This window comes from Ptychodera flava, chromosome 7 (genome assembly GCF_041260155.1).
Source record: "Ptychodera flava strain L36383 chromosome 7, AS_Pfla_20210202, whole genome shotgun sequence".
NCBI classification, from domain to species: Eukaryota; Metazoa; Hemichordata; class Enteropneusta; family Ptychoderidae; genus Ptychodera; species Ptychodera flava.
In genome coordinates, this window is record NC_091934.1 from 11869419 (window position 1) to 11889987 (window position 20569).

Below are 20569 nucleotides of genomic sequence, written 5' to 3' on the forward strand. Positions count from 1 at the left end.
CGTAGGGAAGGAGCAAGAAATTGTAGTTGATATATGGAATAGAAATATTGGGGGAAAATATCAACAGTTGCAGCCTCTGTTCCCTGTTACGAGGTCTAGCCTACTTGTTGTTTTTCTAATAAAAATTAATGGCATTCATACTATTTTATATTTTTTCAAATAACAGTAACGAAATGCAATAAAAAGGTTCCAGAATTTGTTAAAATTAGACTCATTTGATGATTGAATATCATTCATTCGTTTTTGGTAAATGAATGTTGAAAATTTTAGAGAACTAAACTAGTTCAGATCAAACTTCATACCCTATGCAAACCGTTTAAAGCCACCTCTACCACCCTTTGGATTTTCAAATCTCCCTTGAATGCTTAAACCTCAGAACTACAACTTGATAGACCTTTTACAAATTTAACCCTTTCAGCCCTGACTTTCTGGTAACTTACTTGAACTACTCCTATACATAGGGGTTTAGGCCTGAAAGGGTTAAAATAAAAACTTACATAAGGGGTCAATATTTGAAGACAATCAAATAAAAAATCGAAATCATTTTTAAGATTTTGAATCCCTTTGATACAGAAATAACGCCGCGAATAGTCCTTCTACCACCCCTTAAATAAGGCAAACATTATTAAAAAACAAACCGGGTCCACAGTAGGCATGTATGAACTCAAAAGCGCTCAGTTTAGCTAAGCTGTGGCAGATGGCTTCATACGCTTGTTTGACGCGGTAGTGCAATAGGCCTATATGCCATCATTTTTATTGTTCCATTCACAGCTATGCGTCTGAACAAATGAATAGAGTGGCTGTGTATAAAGGAAACCGCTAATCGATATCGCAATTATCACGTTCCCAAGTTTACATTGAACTTCACGCATTGTAGCCTTGGTTGCCCTGGCGACATGGGCAACATGCGCTTTACGCCCTCTGGAGCAGCAACGGATGCGAGATCTTCACTGACCGGCTGTAATCTCGCGATACTTGCATGCTGATCTGAAATGTAATGAATGTTTTCGGAAAACATGGACTGAAATATCATGGCGCTGACGTCCAATGAAGGTAAGCGACAATGTTGGCAGTTTTATGGATTGTTCAAAGATCAGTGTCGAAAATATGTTTCGTAAGTACTTCAGTGCCCTGTCAGTACATGTTGCTGTCGTTGAGCGTCATTATTTGACGGTATACTCGCGATTTCTTGGTGTGTATCTTGCAGACTGCCAATGAAACAGTACACAACTTGGGCAGGGTTTACGAATGCCAGGCATGTGCTTGTTTACCTCTTTCGACCGCCAACCTAGAGCAAACGAAACCTCGCTGTCGATCGCATGGGACCATGTCATGGTCTTACAGTGTGTTTAGTAGTATGCTACCTACAGTACTATACTTTAGCCTACAGACACGACAGCCTCTGCTGAACCTTCGTCGTCTGTCAGGCTGTGGAAGATTGAGCTTCAGTTGAGTGACAATACTGAGTCAGAGGGGGAGGGGTCATCACTGAATGAACCCGGTCAAAACTTTCTCAATGGCGCAAGTTTTGTTCATACTTTGCCCTCTCCTCGAACGGCAAGCAGGCCAAATGCCGCTTACAGAACAGCTGAAAGAGCGTCCGGGATCCATCCCGCGGGGTCGCTTGGAGATGGTTTCCGAGTAGCTCGATCGAGGCCGTGTCTACAAAAACAGGCAGGGCTTTCACAACAGTAGTAAGTGGTAGTACAGGATCTATAAATGAAGAGTACAGGACCCACGTACACCTTTCAAAGTTACAGCTTGCATCTATTTGTCAGTCCGATTGACATGACAATATGACAGTCATCCTAAGTAATGGCTGGATTGTCTTTCCAAATTACAGTAACAGTTGGAGTCTATGATACATGTATGAACTTTACCAAGGAATTTATTCGGTTTTAAATGAACGCATTTTCAGTGTAATGTGTAGGATGGTTAGCAAACTTGGAGATGTCCTCTGATAAATGTGTTTACAATAGTTTACAATATAGGATATTTACAATAATAGGATATCTAAAAGAGAACATACAGTATCAACTTTGGTAGGAAGTGGGTCTGGTTTCAATCTAGCCCTGCGTACGATGCTGTGTGTTCCGCTACAGCTAATCGCACCGCTGTAGTGAGCGGGGCGATTAGCTGTAGCGGAGCACACAGCATCGTACGCAGGGCTAGTTTCAATCAGGAACTATGAATAATAACTATGCATGCAAGGCAAATGAAGCTCCGTTGCCCTTGGCCTCTAACACCTTCTCTACCTCTGAACATAAGGGTCAAGGTGGAAAAATTGGACCATGAAATTACGATTTGAACTTCCCGAAACATAGCTGAAATCCCCCTTCCTTGGTAGGCTGTTTGAAGTTGTTTATTTGTGGCAGGGCCGTAAAGTAAACAGCAAACCTAACCAAAACAAAATGTGGAAGATGATTGAGCATCATGCAGATACACTGCCCCACATTTTGTTATTATAGACTCGACTGTCTGACAGAAAGACTAATGTATTAAATCTCAGAAAGACTAATGTATTAAATCTTTATTGGTAAATCAGTGAACATCACATGAATTTCTTAGCTGAGAGAGAAATTCCTTCCAAACAACTTAGTTTATACACTATTGTTCCCTTCTGTTCATCTTTGATTTGCTACATTGTTGTGAAAAATGCATCCATTGTACCAGTAATAAATAAATAATAGAGTACATCAACAAGACATAAATTACCGTACTTCACAAGAATATTTGTCAGTGGGAAGAAATGTCATTGTTGTTGCCAGTAGCAACAACCTACAAAGGAATCACCAACCACCTCAGTAACTGCGTGGGAGTGCTTTCCTTTATTTTTCAGTCACTCTTTTTGTTGTCTTTTATTTGTTGAAGACGGTTTCACCATGTTTTTTTGAACTTTGAGTTTTAAATCTCTAAGGGACTGAGTGGAAATGTATTATAAAGTTGTAAAATCATCAAGGACAAAGTGCCACCAGCAAAACAGGATTTTTGTCCTCATTTATTATTTATGTATCATTTGCTGTTTCCATCATATCTGCTCTCGTTAATGTCTGATTAAAGTGTAATGTTATACATTTATAATTAGAGAAATTACAAATTAAACATCACCTGATATCAACCAATCTGTCACTCTTATATTGATTTGCAGGCACAACTATCCAATATCCAGTGTTCACCTGCATGCATACATTGCTGATCAGGGCATTGCAAATTAAAATGTAAAGTGGACAATACAATAGAAAATATTGCAAATGAGAACAATTAGTTTGAAAGCCCCCATTACCTGCATCATATCATGCATATTATTAGTGATAAGATATTTTGAAATATAAAGAACTTCTTTAAAAATGCTTGTTGAAGTGTGACCACAGAACATTTTCCAGCATTGGCAACAAATTCACAACTTGGATTAATCAACTAAATACTAAATTTTAACTTGCAAGTCAAATATGGCTGCTGCAAGCAAGTACATTAAATTAAAACTGAAAAATCGACTGAATCCAAAAGACCATACGGGTTAGTACTAACAGGAATCAAAAATATTTCTCCAAAGATGGGGACATATTGTTTTGGTTAGCAAAATGCAGAGAAGATACCACTACAGTAACAATGATTCAAACAAGTGTCTTCATATCCTGTATTGATATATTTTTAACGAGGGACATTTAGGACGTTGTGATAATAAATCTCACAGCATGAATGATGATGAATATTCTCCTAACCTATATTAATACATTTAATTGAGCCACCTACTCTGATACATCCCATATTTCAGAGCTGTATGTGTATCCAGGTAAACAATGGATCACAAAGTAAAGTGTGTCATAGATCTGTTGTTGACTGTTTAAATGTCAGCCTAGTAGTGCAGCTTTGTGAAAGTCTTTTGTTTTGTGTAGTGTTAAGGCGTAGGTATTAGAGTCCTAATAGAATTCAGGGAGGTCACTAGACTGACAATAGTATTGCCATATTGGAACAACTCAGTGATCCATCAAGTAATTACAAGGTTATTTGAAAGGGATACAGTCGTCGGAACTGCCTTCAAAGGTCTATATGGGATCCATATGACCAATTATAACACTGTATTCAAGGTACAATGGTGATTGTGAAAGTTAAAACATGTCTGTCATAATCTACATCATATAATTTTAATGTTGCAGCTATGATGATGAGGTGCATCTAGATATCATGCATGAAATACATTGTTTGTAAACAAGAAACTCACACAGGCACAGTTCCGACGACCGTTTCCCTTTAAGAATACTGTATTCTCCAATCTGTGTGTTAGAGCTGTCAGTTGTTAATTGAATCATTATTTTCATATTAAGATCGTTTCTTCTGTTGATTGATGGTTGCCATGGTGATTATGTGTTGAGGTATCTGGTCGAATGATGATGTAGATTTCACAGGGTGTCATTGAATAAATTAAACTGATTTGTTTACCTAGTTGCACTTATTGCAAAAATTGAGGAAGTCGGCAGGTACCTCCATATCCATGTATATTGTGATGAGTTGATTTTTTGAAAGGCGAAGGTAATTACTCGGTAATTTTGATAATTTTTGTCTTTCAAAGGAGTTAAAGATGAGTTGTTAGACTGCTTACTGTTGATGAAAATGAAATATGATGACTACCTATTGTATTGTCAATAGTGAATAGTGTTATTTTCAGCTGTGTTTTCATTCTCTTTTTTGTGGCTGCTTTGTGCTTCAAATTGCGAAATCATCTGCAGTCAATAGAACAGATGGCAACCCAAGTCTCAATGTAAACATAGGTATTGTAATTGTAGTTAGTGAAGATGAGGTAATTGCCACATACAATATTAATAATTCATGAACCTCTGATTGCTTTCTCAATGACTGCAGACCAAAAACTTTAGTTGCTTTCTTTTGCATAATGGCAGGACCTCCAAAAATATGTTTAGTCTTTTAGTAAAAGGCAAACGCTTAGAGTGCTTACAGACAACATCTCAGAGTATGTGATTATGAAGTCTGTTGTTTTGTTGTCTTCTCAGCCTGTGTTGGAGTCCCAGTGATTGGAACTTTAGATGTGATTTCAGTTTTTGAGTTTAATCATTGCCAGTTAACTGCATTTTTGTCCTTTTGTTTCTTGCTAGTATGTTGAAACCACAATTTTGGGTTTTACTTTCAAGTTCATGGTATGCTGTAGCCAGAAAATGAAAACTTGCATTGTTTATTGCCAACGATTGAAATTTTATCCCGACGAGAATTGGCTAATCATGACAATGCATCTCACTCATATCAAGTCTTAAGTCATAGAAGGAATAATTGGTAATTGAACATGCTTTACAAGTGTAGAGGGCCAAGTCACACTGTAATAAAATGCAAGATACGTGGAAAAAAATAATGAAAAATTCTTTTTAAGTCACTAAGAGTGTCAAACAGATTTTTACAAGGTGGTTTGAAACGGTGCATTTTTACACTCAAAATCATGAAATTCTTTTCTTGTTTTGAGTTATTTTGAAAAGTAGAGAAAAATTTATTTTTGACCATCCTAGCTTTGAAACTGAGAAAAGTTATAATATTTTATCAATAGGTGTTTACCAATGTTGATTTGACTGAATAAGGGGCGACGTCAAAAGATCGATGTTTGAAAAAAAAACTTAATTGCTTAAGTTTGGGGGTGGGGGGTTTTTGGCCAAATTAATTTCTGTGCAGTCAAAAACGATTTAACGTCTTTATGGCAAATTTTACGATTTCAAGGCTGATTTTTGTACGCTAAAACCGATCCAGTCACCTGTATTTTTGTTACTTTATAATGGTTTTCAATTTTTATTTAATTCAATGGTACATTGGTACGTCGTTTGAAAGAATTAGTACAGGGTATGAGTCCGCAATGTTTTTCAATTTTTCAGTTAAGTTAGAAGTGGGGGGGGGGGGGTGGGGGGGGGGGGGGGGGGGGGGGGGGGGGTCTGAGTCCAACTTAAGCAATTAAGTTAGATTTATTATACTGAACTTTTGATGTTGCCCTAAGGACTTGGAGTTTTTTATCCAGTTTTTATCACAACTGGAAGTTGTGATATAGTGGTAGTTTCAACCGGTGAAAGATGTCGTCCATTTCCGTAAACGACAAAAAGTCAAAAACCGCTGAACAGACTGCATTGATATTTGGTACAGATATTTAGACTGGTTTCAAGGTTCCAATTCGGAAAAATGGAGCCAAACGGAGTGGCGGTTAGATAGTTTTGCGAAATTTCTAACCCCCCTTTTAACTAATTGATTTTAGGGGTCTTTCATATATGTAGTTTTGGAATGTACACCAATCCTGCATTGTGGACTGTTTTATGAGTTGTGGAACAGAAATGAGGGTTTGATGAATGTTAGAAATATGCAGGATGGCTGATTCAGAGTATCAGAGATTTCATGAACTTTGGTGATAAATTGATAAAAAACAACATATTTAATGTTTTAGATTTCTCACTTTTGTTAAGACCCTTAACATTTATTACCCGACTTGATGACATAACTAGCTGCTGGACCTGTTTACTGGCGCATTGATTTAAAGACAAAGATAGTTTTATTTTGTGATAAGAACGTGTGATTTCGTAAAACATAGTCTATTAGCCTGGAAATGTGATTGTTGCGAATATTGTTTACCCCACTGACAACAGTGTGGTTTGAAAATGGCCGGAATGCGCTACTACGGAACTTCTTTTTGTGTGTGCATGTGGATCAAAAACGTGTATGGTGTGATCAACCCGTTCAGTGAGAGAACAAAGGACTCTTGGCTTTGATATCGAAATCAAGAACAGAAGACACTACCGTAGGTCAAGACAAAGGTATGGTATAAATTATCATTATTTATATTGGAAAGAAGCTTGGTGACATTTTGTTCATGTATTGTGCGATAGAGAAGAGTGTGGGGCATGATTGTTGATATATATATGACGTCACGATAGGATGAGAGCGATAGGTGAGGTTGTGGTCGTGAATAGTTTTACATGTAAGTTATGTGCATAAATCACAGAGGGACCGTGCGTAAATGTTGCGTTGTAATGAGTGTAACCATTCTCTCAAAGGGCTGTTTTCAGTGAAATGCTGCATGCTGAAGTCTCCTTCTGCAGGCCGTCTCATCAAAATGACGTTGATACTATGCAAGAGAAACTTATCACTTTGAGTTGCGGCTTGATAGGGACCGTGGGTGACGTGTAGACAACGTGTACACTTTAATTACAAATGGCAAAATATTGACGTCTTTGCATACTAATATATGTTTTTTCTTCTCATGAAATCATGTCACGATGCCTCCCCAACAGAAAACTATAGCTATAATAAAATGTTGTAAGGTGTGAAACAATTTACCCTCCTTCCTACAAAGTTGCAATGTATTGAAACACTTTACTCTTCTTTCTACAAAGTTACAAATTCCCTGGTACGTGAAGCAAACATTGTTGCTGTTGGATACTGTGCTACAATACATCATGGATGTACTAGTGACGACCATGGAATACACTGACTGAGGCTGGGCTTGGCTTTGCCTCTAGTCCACCGTACCGGTCGTCCTTTAGTCCAAGTTTTACCTACCTTGCTTTTATCAAAATTTGGCCTGCAATTAGTCAGTTTGATAGTAAAAACCATTATTTCAAAGGAAACTTTCACAAACAGAGTCATAATACAAGGAAAAAAGGAGAAAAACTTGAGGTTTTCTGAAAGGTCAAATCTGGGTCATCTTATGTGATGTCATGAATGAAGACCCCTTAAGTACACAATTATGGTTCAAAAGAAACCACCTAGGGAGGTCCAATAGGTACAATCTTATGGTAATAGGTATAATTTCTTGGTGCTTTCCAACTAAATGGCATTTAGCTTGACTGACAGTTTTAAATTAAATTTTATTAACAGTTATGGCAAAGGGAAATTGTCAACAGTAGTTGCAGTAAGCATATCCATTTCAAATCTTTTTTAGAGCTGCAATTTTTGCATGGTTACTTAACATCAAGCAACAATTCAAAAGTAAAACAATTAAAATTATCCATTTGGACTATTTCAAACTGCTTTAACTTTTGCAAGAAATGATGTGATTCTGAATGATTTTAATATTTCAGCAGATTCCTCCATTTTAATGATGTAATAGTGAACATCACCAGACATTTCTTGATCATATCAAAATATCAAATGAAAATGTTCCTGGGCTACAATGTTATCATATCATTAAAACTATTATTACTCTTAAAAACATTTGAATTGAACAATATCATTGTGTCTTGTTTTAAAGGATTTTGGCCTAACCTTTTTGTCTCAAGAAAAATACTTATGCTGAAGATGTTATTGAGCCTGCTTGATCACAACTATGACACAACACCACAATACTTGTATCTACCAGTACACTGCCACTATGCTACGAATGCTTTCTCCTGCAAGGAAAATTTGTATTTGTGTGGCTAACAAAATTTGACTTCATGACTTAAAGACTGCATAAATGTGGCACATAATTTGAGGAGCTTGTAGTGTATATGTATGATAAGTTGTCATACTGTGAACACTGACTGAATGCTGCAGAAGTATTCTGTATCTGTGGTAATATATTCATATTGCTACCAGTAATAATTCATATTGCTACCAGATTTTTAGAATTGCCACCTAATTATTTCTTGTGGCAAAAGTTTACCACCAGAAATGAAAATATTTCTATCCCTTTAATGTCATAAAAACACAGATAATTAATGTAATAAAAACTAAACAAATATTTCTAAAAACTATGTAAAAACTATCATGAACAACATACAAAACATTGTGATCCGTAAAATTAGGAACTCCTGAATGCCGAGAAAGCTGTTGCTACACTTGAGATCATAAATTGTTTGAAAAATTTTTGAATTTGAAAGGAATATTCATCATTGTGGTTTAACTTTTCATTTGATAAGTGTAAATGTCAAGCACTTTAATGGTCATGTTTTGCTGATATATATTTCTTTAGATGTTTTTTCCATAATTTTTCACTGTTGTACATTTATAGATGTAATGTCTATTTAATGATTACAAGTATAATTGTAAACTTTCATTGTTGAATGCTTATTGATTATTATAAACTGAATAATTTTTTTCTTGTCTCTCTACAGGATAGTGCTCAAGCTACAAAGTTTGCTACATCAAAAGACCATGAATGGACCTTGTGCAATGAAACCAATGAAAATACAAGTAACATTGTGGCTCAACATACTACTCATGATATGACAAATAAAAGTACAGTCAAGAAAAGCAAACATAGTAACCTGTATCATGTAAATCAAAGTAACCTATGTCATAATTTAATGTAACCAAAGAAAGTACACTTGAAAGTGACACCTGTAACAACCACAAAGTAATAGTACCAACAAACATGTAACTGATGTAACCAACAAGGGTGAACAAAGTAACTGTACCATGTTAACCAACAAAGTAATTTGTGTCCAGATAAAAATGGAGACAATAGAAGTACATATGTTAGCAGTATTAAATAATATACAACAGCAAAGTGTAGTTGATAGCAGCAACAAACATTTTAAACTATATTAAATTCTGGTATGTGGTAGTACACATCAAGGAAGTACACAATTTAGTATTGGATCCAGAGGCAAACAGTGCACATGCAATGCATTAATTTCCCTTTGTATGTCATTACAGAGGCACCTTATGACAAGAGCAGATTAAGATAAAATTCTGCACCCGGGAGATGAACTATATATTTCCATCATTACAGATTTAAAACTGAATGATAAATTTGTTAATGACCTGCTCATGTTCGATGACCTACCACACACTGTCTTCATAAATCCATGGCATTATGGCATCAAAAGGGGTCAAATATATACCTTTGTGATCAGTCACCTCGCAAAAGCTATTTTTGCCATTTGTAACTCACACAAGTTTTTACAAAACCAATAAATAATACAGTAACTTCGGTTTTAGGGCTTCATCAACTCCATGTAATTTGAATCATGGCAAAAAAGCTCCAGGCTTGGAGCTTCCATCACATAATATGGAAGAGCCATCTTCCGATTGGTATGGCATTGTCCACTCACCTATGATCAACCAGGCTGTGGATATTTACATAACTATTGTTGAGACTGAGTATCCTTTGCAAACAATGAATCACTTATGATGAACTGTCCACTGTCAGATTCTGTGCTGCTGTTTACTACTAACAAGTGAGAAATTTGACAGTGGACAATTTATTATACGGGATTCATCGTTTATGCAAGGATACTCAGTATCAACAATAGTTATGTAAATACGCACAGCCTGGTTTGAGCCTGGGTGACTGGACAATGCCATACACACCAGAAGATGGTCCTTTCCATATCATATGTTGCAAGCTCCCAAGCTTGAAGCTTTTTTCCATGCTTCAAATTACATGGACTTGATGAAGTCCTAAAATGAAACTTCCTGAACATATGTAAAATCATCCTTGGTGAACTTCCCCTTTCAATGTATCTACAGTTGTAACTTTATCATCATTTGCATATCCTTACATTTGCCGCAAGTTTGCTTAGCGTGATGACTTTAGCCGCTTAGATTACTTAATCCTTGGATTACTCTACAATTTTTATAATCATTTTCCATTACAATCAGAGTACATTTGCATTTTTGTTAGTATTTTATTTAGCTTCGATATTTACTTTACACTTACTACCATTACAGTATATTTTATTTACTCATTACATTTCTACCATCAACAACCATTTACAATATATTGCCTGCTTGATTGTTCAGTGTTTATATATTGAATAAAATTTGTTTACAGTTAAAATCCATAGTTGTCCCATGTCACTTTTTCCCCAGCTGTCAGCTACAAATACCAGGTGGCTATTCTTTAACATTTGAAGTGCAGGCACAATCAACAACTTCTCCTCTATGTCAGTTTGTAGAGCTAACCCATTCAAACTCCCATATGGCCAAGAGTATATGCGCCTGTGAAAACTCTTCTTATAGGTTTGAGATTGCCTGTCTTTGAGTTTGTCTGTATGTATATGATATGATTGTGCGGGTGTGTGTGCTGCAAAAACTCCACAGCCGCAGCACCTACCCATTTAGTATTTAATGTACAGGTGCACCCAGAGATAGAGTAGTTTTACAATGTGCCAGTGTGATCCAGTGCCATTGGCGCTATTTTAAAAGTTGAATTATTGTATATGACTGATCATTACTCTTTAAGATAACAAGTTTCAAATTTGATTGTCTGATATATTTGTTAGGCAGTGAACATATTTATACATTTTTTCCAAGTTCAGCATTTTATTACCAAATTTATGCACATTGTTGTCATGCTTTTATGTCAAAATGATGTGCTCCAGACTTAAAATTGATAAAATTTTGAAAGGATTTTTGAACTGATAGGGACGCAATGACATTGGCATTTTCCCATGCGATGAGAGTAGATGAAATGCTGCCATTGATTCTGACCATGAACTCAAATACTGTCAATGGATAACAAGATGAGAGTCAAATGTATTACCTCGCTGTATCTAACATCAAGGTTTCTGATATGGTCAGAGCAGCTGTTAGTGCATATCTTAAAGTTCTGGTAGATGCCAGAAATTATTTCAGTGTTTTCTTTTGATCTTCAAGGTCTGAGCAAAGTATATGTGTATGACCCTTTGAAGTGTGCTTTAGTGGTGATTTTAGAATTTCAGTATGCTGTAGTATGCTGATTGACACACCTAATTTCTCAAATTATATAAACATGACAAAAATAGAGTTTAAAAAAGTCTAACTTTCCACTGCACTATTTTATGATAAAGTTGAGACATTTTACAGCACTGCCTCTTCCATATTATAGGAAATACCATTATTGCAAATTTTGAACTTACATGTACCTTTTGTACACACAGGCTGTGTTTACAAACCAAATATTATATTCAGTTGTCCAGCAAATTCAGGGCGTAGTACAAGAAACTATTTCATTCAATGGAAGATAATTATTACAAACAGCTTTGAAGTGATACCCTTTAACTCAACAAAATATTTTGTGGCAACCAATAGTCTTGCAATATCAAGGAATGAAAGATTATGGAGTTACTGAGTAACAAGTATTGTAATCTTTCCGTGTTTAAGTTTTACAGTCAGTGTGGGAGATATCACTGGGTTGGTCTCTTGTCTGAAATGGCTTGTGACCCTTGCCCTCATAATGTGCGTTATGGACCTTTAAAACAGCAGTCTTCAGTGGCTGGTTCTTGTGTTAGTGGTTGTTGACATTGACTGTTTATGTGATTTTAGTCTTTTGTTCCTCTTTGAAAGTTGTGCACAGTTAGTCAATTTGCTCAGAGATAAAAGCTGATAAAAGACCTGTGCCTCCACACAAAGGACTCAACCGTCATGGCTCCTCTAACACAATATAATACACAGTCATTTTATGGGCTGAGGAAAGAGAGTAAAAATTCCACAGGTATAATGCTATCCTGAGGATAGGATTGATCCGGCTAACCTTTTGATACCATAAGCATTACCCAGGGTTCATACATGCATGCACTGTAGGTTGGTCCTGCCATGGCACTGAATATACCCCAGCTTGTTACTCAATAAACAGGTAAAAACCTAAAGCTGCCTTAAATTACAGTCAATGAAGTCAACCACCAATAAAAGTTTTGCAATAATACAAAAGTATCGGGGCTATCTGCTGCACATAAAGGTCACCCTTTAAAATGTTTTAAAGTCAAATTCTTTGAAAGTGATACTACACTGGGGACAGGTGTGCACTTATCTGAAATTGAAATTAAAACTGCTGCAGGAAGTTCTTTTCTGAGAAAAATTCATCTCTAAATGTCAAGCAGACAAGAAATATTGTACCGGTATATCTATTGTTGTCACTCACAGAGCAGACACTGAAGTGTTTATGAGATACCTTGGTGTTGTTGATCATGAGGTGTGCTCTGTTAATAGCACTTATCATTGAATGCACTAAACTGCCTGTGGGAGTCCATTTCACTTTCATATTTTTGTTTTTGTTGAAAAGTTAGTCTGAATTATGTATGAGATGACCAGGGTTGATTGTAAAGCCTCTGGCGGCATCGTAGAAAATTACAACTCTTTAGATGTATACTGCTTTCTTGCTCTGAGCAGCAGTTCCTTCAGTTCTCTTTGCATTTATGTTTCTTAGCCTTTCTTCAAACTTAATAGTACTGAGATGTTTGTATGAACAATACTGATCGGCAACACTATTCATATTTCAAAGTAATGCCTACATGCAGGTAGTTTCAACACTAGCAATGGCCACTGAATTCTTAATACAGGTACAGCATTTGTACTTTATATCGGTATATGTACATGTAGTATCTGAATGTACATGTATATTTCAGCACATTTTCACAACCTCCATATCTAGAGAGTATGTGTTTATATCCCACTCTTTTTGTAATATTTACCTGGGTTTTGGAATTAAACTGAGGGAGAATTGCAGTGCTTTGTCACATATGTCTACTGAAGTAAAAGAAAAGAAAAGACTAATGAAAAGACTGATGATGTTCACATACATGTAGAAGACAGACAACTTGTCCATCTTTTGGCGTTGGAGCAAATGTACACAAACTCTCAAATTTCCATGGCTGAGCTTGTTAGAATTTCCATTTATGGACTTTTATATATTATCTGCGTGCTGCCTATAAACTGTTACTATAAAGTGAACAGTAGCATTTTCCTCCTTATCTGTGCTTTATATGTACGAGACTGGGCTTGATGCACAGCAAATTTGACTTTCTGTTTTAAGGGGAATTTAACAGGGGCTCCTGCCAAAAGACGTGTATTGTCTGGCATTCCAGCTGTAACAGAGCAAACTTTTCATCGTTCATTGGTATACTGTTAAGTGTTTTCTGGTTCAGTCAAGCTGTGGAAAACTAATTCCTCAGGGTTTTTTGTCAGACACTGGAGTTCTCTAAGGTCTATGGTTTCCATTGTGGGGATGTAAATACTAATAGGCAAGCATGTACTGTAATTTGTACAGAAGTGAGATTGTTAAGTTAATGAGCTCCTATTGTTAACTTGTGAGTTAAGGTTTGTAACTGTTATCATTATCCTTCAACATCGCAAGCCTGAACTTTGTGTCTGTTTGTAGACTTCACTGAAGTCTGTGGGCTTAATTTTGCCACTATAAATTTGTCTTGATTTCAATGTGTGAGTTGTGTGGTGATAGTCTTGTGATCATATCAGCATGAGCACAAACCTACACATGGCCCACGCGGTCCTACTAATTACTGCCCGTGACTGCCCGTAGCTGCCTGAGGACTGCCCGAGCACTGCCCGAGGAAAAAGTGGGCCAAATTTCGCCAATTTTAACACTAGGCCAATAGGTTCAGTTTATATCATGTCCATGGCAGCCAACCAAAAAAATCATTGATTTGGCGTTAACCTGATGTTTTCTCGCGGCAGTTTTGGAACACGGAAGACGCCTGGCTCGAAGGACATCGCCAGCTTGATAGTGAGATCATACCATTTAGTCCGAGAGGTGGTACAATCATATCGCCGAGTGCGTACAGCTTGACAGCCTACCATCCCTTGCACTGAATGGTATGATCTCACAATCAAGATGGGGACGTCTTTTCGTCGAAAGCCCGGCGTCTTTCGGGTTCTAAAACCGCTAAAGAAAACGACAAATCATTGATATTTTGGTTAGCCAGGCATAATATAAGTTCAAGCTATTGGTTAGTGTTAAAATTTGCCAAATTTGGCCTACTTGCTCCTCGGGCAGTTCTCGGGCAGTCCTCAGGCAGCTACGGGCAGTCACGGGCAGTAATTAGTAGGACCCGGCCCACGCACACATCTGGAACATAAGAAAAGATAAAAAACAGGGCATGATTGAATGAGTTAAAAATTTTATTAAAACATCAAAAACAAAAATGGCTAAGCCAATGGTGGGCTATTCTAGTCTGTTCCATAATGTTATGCTGTGCAATAAACGAGCAAACCCTATCAGCTGTTGCTGCCAAGTGGCTATTGGTTTACCACAACACCCTTGTACAACGTATGGTGATAACATTTAGCAGCGATCAGGTGTCTCAGTGTGTCCAGACCTGTGCACAAGTCAACTGTCTGTGGTCTACTGTATAAGTGATCTTGGACTTCAAACGAAAGCTTTGATCTTTTTTGCTTCCACTTGAGCATTTTTCTCTAAAGAGAACACTGTGTGAGGTCAGAGATCACATTACATTACATAATCCTTCAATCCCCAGACTTCTTCAATCACCAGACTTCTGGAAAAGCATATATATGTGTTACTGATAGTTGACTGAATCTTTACAATGTACAGTGGAGTGCCTTATATTTAGACCCTGTAAACTGAGAATTCTTTCTTAGTTTACAACGTTGTTCTTGTAGACTCATTCAGATATATTATCTCTGCATCATCAAAATAAAATGGAATATTTTTCCACTGAAACACTTAGAATTTTAGAATTTTAGAGTATTTATGGATTAATTGTTATGATACTTGTATAGAAACTTAAATCTTCATAATCCTATTAAAGATCAAAAGGTAAAATTTGTAATTTTATTTTTCCTGGGAGAGAATGGTCGTCATTTGAATGTCATTACCCGGTACTAGTAAATTTAAGGAAGTTTAATCCTCTAAATCTGAAAATATGCATTTTGGCCCATGAATGTTATATCTTCATGATTAAAAGAAGAACAATTTAAGGTAGCTACTAGACTTGGTTCAAGTCTGTGATTTGTGAATGTTTGAGTGGAGTGAACGCAATGATTTGTATTCTGCTTTCATGTGAAACCGCGCGTGAGTGGACGCAATGAGTAGGGTGAACGCAATGAGTTGAGTGAACGCTGTACAGCGGAGTTTCACCCGGAATCACAGACTTGGCTTTCTTGCACGATCTGCGTTGCTATAAATTATTCATGAGATGACGTTTTCTTTACTCATATATTATTCATAAGATGACATCACTAAATTTTACACATTTGGAGGAGTTACCAATTACCCAAACGAGACGTGCATAAACATACTTGGCGTTGCATTGTGGACAAAATGTCGAGTGCGATCACTCCCACAAAAGTCAGCACGACCTCTGTTGTATCACCGAAAACGTGTGAAAATATCTGTGTTGTTTGTGGGGCCCATGTTGCAAAATGCGAAAATCCTCGCCGGTTATTCAAGGATGGAAAAAGACACCGTCCTTACAGTTGTAGCCTTCTCTTACGTGCCAAAAGCGATGGAAATCAAAACAATGTGGGGCGACTTCGTATGTCAGTGATTTTCCGCTGCCGGTTGGTGCGCAGATGAACACCTCTTTTCCCTCAATGTAACTCTCAACAAGCTTTCTTTGGTAATCTTGCATAATTAGCGATGGTCGACCGATCAGTTGTAAAACGTTGTTGATGTACGAACTTTATGCCATTATTCACCCAGATATAAAACGTACTCGATGTCTAGCTTTGCACGGAGATGACAACAAACTTTTTAATGCATGCAGAGCTTTATTAGCATGCGTTCTTCTTATTGGCCAGAATAACGGCGGGGGCTGTCAATCATTTTGTATTTGCTTGACGTCACTGTGTAAACAGTCCGTCGCACCGCCTGTACTTTGCAAGAAGTCCAAGTCGGTGAATCCGGCAGAAACTAACTCACTACTGCGCAGACTCAAACGTAACGCATTCAATCGCTGGGAAAACTCGGCAGGAGCTGCCAAATTCCGGATAGGTTTGTACGAAATAGGAGAGACACAAGTGAAACTATTATAAATGATTTCTTTTTTTAAATTCACCGACTTGAACCAAGTCTAGGTAGCTACATACTTCATAGACATGTAGACTTATACCAAGGCTTGTCAATGCACAAATTTCAACTGGAAATCGTGCAGCATGCTCGCTAAAGGGAGGAAAAACCGATTTATTTTGAAAATGCTTGTCATATGACTATTAATTATGCAAATAATGACTGTGTACTGTGCACGTTCGCATTTCTCAATATCAGGGCTTTCAGAAAATATATACTTTATTGCGGTTTGGGACTTCTATAACTGAGAAAAAAAATAAAAATCTGAAAGTGTCTATAAGGTATGTAGCTACGTTAATGTTTCAAAACAAGTTGTTATGAGCAAAGGGTGAAAACTTATGCTTTGAAGCATATGCAAGTTGTATTTGTATTTACTGTAAACGTAATCAAGTGACAAATAAAGGTCATGTCATGTTACATGTATATGTGTAAAGTTGAGATTCACATTTGCAGTATTATGCACCTTGACATCGAAAGACTTAAATTTTTCCCAAACTTTCTTCACCGAAACTTTCCTTTTTTCTTTTTCAAAATCAAAACCAACATGGGTGGTCATCATGCATATTTTGGAAGTATGGAAACAAATTACCTTAAATTTACCGATGTTTGAAATTCAAAATGATTGCCTTTGCTGTGTAGTAACTTTCTGGGGAAAAATTAAAGTTTCAGTTTCTTTACAAAAATAAGTTGGTGCAAAATGTCAGTTATGCCATGAGCTTCAAAATGAGCCCTTACGAGTGGTAGGTAAAAAAAGTATTATAAAAGTTTGAGAGTCCAAATATATGTCCCGGAATCAGATTCCACTTTAACCTGTTCACCCCTAATTCCCTGTAAACAAGTCCACACTTACCATTGATAACAATAGGATCGGGCCAAACCATGGTGGTGAAAGGGTTAAAATGCTGACCAAAGCAGTTATGGTAATTATAAATCCATGTACTTTCTGTCAATTTCACAGATGATCAGCATAGTCAGAAACAGAGAAGAATAAAACAGTAGTATCAGACAAGTGGATAAAATAATTTCCAAATTACCAAAGCGGAATTTTTTCCCAAGGAACGGCATCGATGGAATTCAAATGAGGTAAGTACCACAGATTGTTGTTGTCAGTGAACGGTAGGCACCTGTGTTAATTGCCAGCCATCATTTTCCCAGATTCAGAAGACCTGTGCCGGAGGATGTGGTCAAATTTCACCAAGCAACTTTTGCCAGCTCCGACAAGTATCATTGTAGATAAGAGAATCAATGGGTCATTTACTAGAAGAAGATAACTTGAAGTGTTGGTTAACTGCTGAAATGTAATTGCCATCTTCTTGGCACATCAGACATTTGTAAAGTTTGTAAAGTCTAGATCTTGCGTAGCTGTCATTACATGTAGTCTACAGACTGCAGTGTTTCAGTTAAGATTGGGTAACATTGGTAAATAATTTGGGAACCCTTACCATATTTCTGCTGTCTCTAATCTGATTCCATTAAGGGGGGAACCCTGGTAAAATGCCTGGGGAACCCCAACAATATTTCTGCTATCCCCTCGTTTGATTGCACTGATATACTGTAGCAAAGGGAACCCTGGAAAAATGACTTCAGAGCTGTGGTGACATTAACTGCTCACCACCAGTAACAAAAACAGTGAATTTGTACATCTGCTTCTGAATCTTGCTATGTGGTAGCTAGTGGTATTTCTTACTGCATTTTATCGTAATGGTCAATTACTGCAGAAATTACCCTATAGGCTATGCCACATTCACTCTGTGGTTAGAAGGACTGTGGTTATCCACTCAGTCGATCAATTAATGAGGTATTGTACATGTCCATCCCTTGTAACCCTAAACATACTGGTATAAATATACAAACTAAATTATGTCATATCTAAAAATTGCTGTGTCAGAGCCTCCAAGTTATGTCAGCAAAGCCTGAACAGCAGGCTGTCAGGAAGAATTGATGAGCAGAATTGGTTTATAAGGAAATTCCGTCACAGTCCTTGTTTTATAATGGAAGGAAGTAGGGTGTGTATAGGGTGATTGAATTAGATGGGTATGTGATGCGTAGGTTTGGTATGTCGTTTCTACTTTCACTGTGATGCAGTCAGCAGGTGGAAGCTGAGTCGTAGCTTCTTGGGATTTCACAGTGCTGCAGTGCACTGTCACAGTGCCGCAGTGCACTGTTTTCACAGCCGTGACCAGCTGTTCTGGCGGTGGAATCACTCACCAAGCACATGCATTTTGCAAGAGCCGGAGTACAGCAAAGCTGATTAACCTTCTCACCCGTATGTTTTCCATACCTAATGGATGCTTCTGTTCTTACGCACTGCGGATCAGTCTGAGTACATGGAAAACAGGTGCGAGGGGACAGTCTGTAATCTTGGCAATTGATGCCAGATCAGGGCCCAGGCAGTATCTGTTAACTGGTTGCTATACCAAAGTAATCCTAACCGTAGAGTGCTGCGTCGACATTCCTAGGATAATGTAATCCAATTTTCTTTTCGCAGCAGGGAGCCATAAGAAATTATCTGGACCAGTGACATAATCATATTAATAAAAAGTGAATTTGATATGAAGACATACCATGTGCCATTTGACCCCAACTGTGACCTTTGGCTTTGTATCAGTAGCTGTTTTCAATAAGATTACTTGTTGAGAATGGATGGGTGTTGGGTCATATTTCTCTCAATCATGGAGGCCATTTCATTACCTTTATAGCAAGGTATTAAGTTGTAATATAAATGAAATGATACGGCTTGTTGGATTCGATGTTGTCGAACTGAGAATGTAATCATGGATAGATATTTCACTGTTTTGAGACAAGTGACCCTCATACATGTACTGTGAAATGAACAATTCATTACACAGTTAAATGTAATGAAGTCAGTTTTGATGAGTTTTTGCAAATAATAAACGCATATGTAAATGAAATTACCAGACTATAATGGTATATAAGTCATCAAGTCCACATATCAATTTATCAATTGATTGATGATCAATTCAATTTGCTACCATCATGCATAAATATTGCTGTCCCCTTAATGTGTATGTTGACTTCAACATCAGTCACCAACGGCAGAGTTTCTGTGTTGAAATACATGAGCATACCAATATGTTTGTGTGAGTTCTAATAATAATACTGGTACAATGGCCGAATTAGTTTTCAGGAAAGATATAAATGTCCCCTAGTATTTGGCAAGATACCGGTACAACAGCTGATCTCATTTACTGACAGAAAGTTCTGTAAACTCTCTCAGCTGCAAATTTCAAAGCATAGATTATTCCCAGTATGTTTGTTCTCCTTACAAACTCTCATTTCCTGTTCCACTCCCAAACTTATATCAAAATGCCAGGTTTTCAACTTGTGAACGCAGTGAAATATCCAATATACTGCAGACAACTGACAAATATTCTGTCAACTGTAGATGTAACTTTTAATGATATTTGTAAATGTTTGTCAATAAAACAAATCTTATTCTTCTCTTTAAAGCTGTTTACATTCAAGATGTAAGCTTTACCAGACAGGATACAAGGAGTATGCAATATTAATATTGTTGACAAAATGAATTCAAGCCTCGACCCATAATTTCAGTAGACATCACATACTAGGCTTTGTTGTATTTAGCTGTTAAAATACTAGTCATTTTATCGTTATTTTTGGAGTAGAGCATGAAATTGTATGCTACAAAAAGATATTGCTCAAAAATGCATCACAAAGCTGACATTATCGCAGCTGGAGCTGACTGCATTTGGGTGAATGCATACCACATCAAATTCAATAGGCTTTGTGAAAAGTTTTGAGTTCGCGTTTAAACAGTAAAGTGGTTATTGGTAACTGCTTGGGAAAACAGAGTTACAGTGAACGTTGGGTGCCGTATGA

The 20569-nt window shown here is 37.1% G+C and overlaps 1 protein-coding gene across 1 annotated transcript in view; it reads left to right on the top strand.

The window, feature by feature from the left end:
• The first annotated feature begins 1010 nt into the window (after nucleotides 1–1010).
• Nucleotides 1011–20569, top strand: part of LOC139137821 (calmodulin-binding transcription activator 2-like) — a 117775-nt gene continuing 98216 nt past the window's right edge. Inside the window, 2 exon segments of the mRNA XM_070706087.1 lie at nucleotides 1011–1053; nucleotides 17667–17791. The gene's annotated coding sequence lies outside the window, so the exon portion shown is untranslated.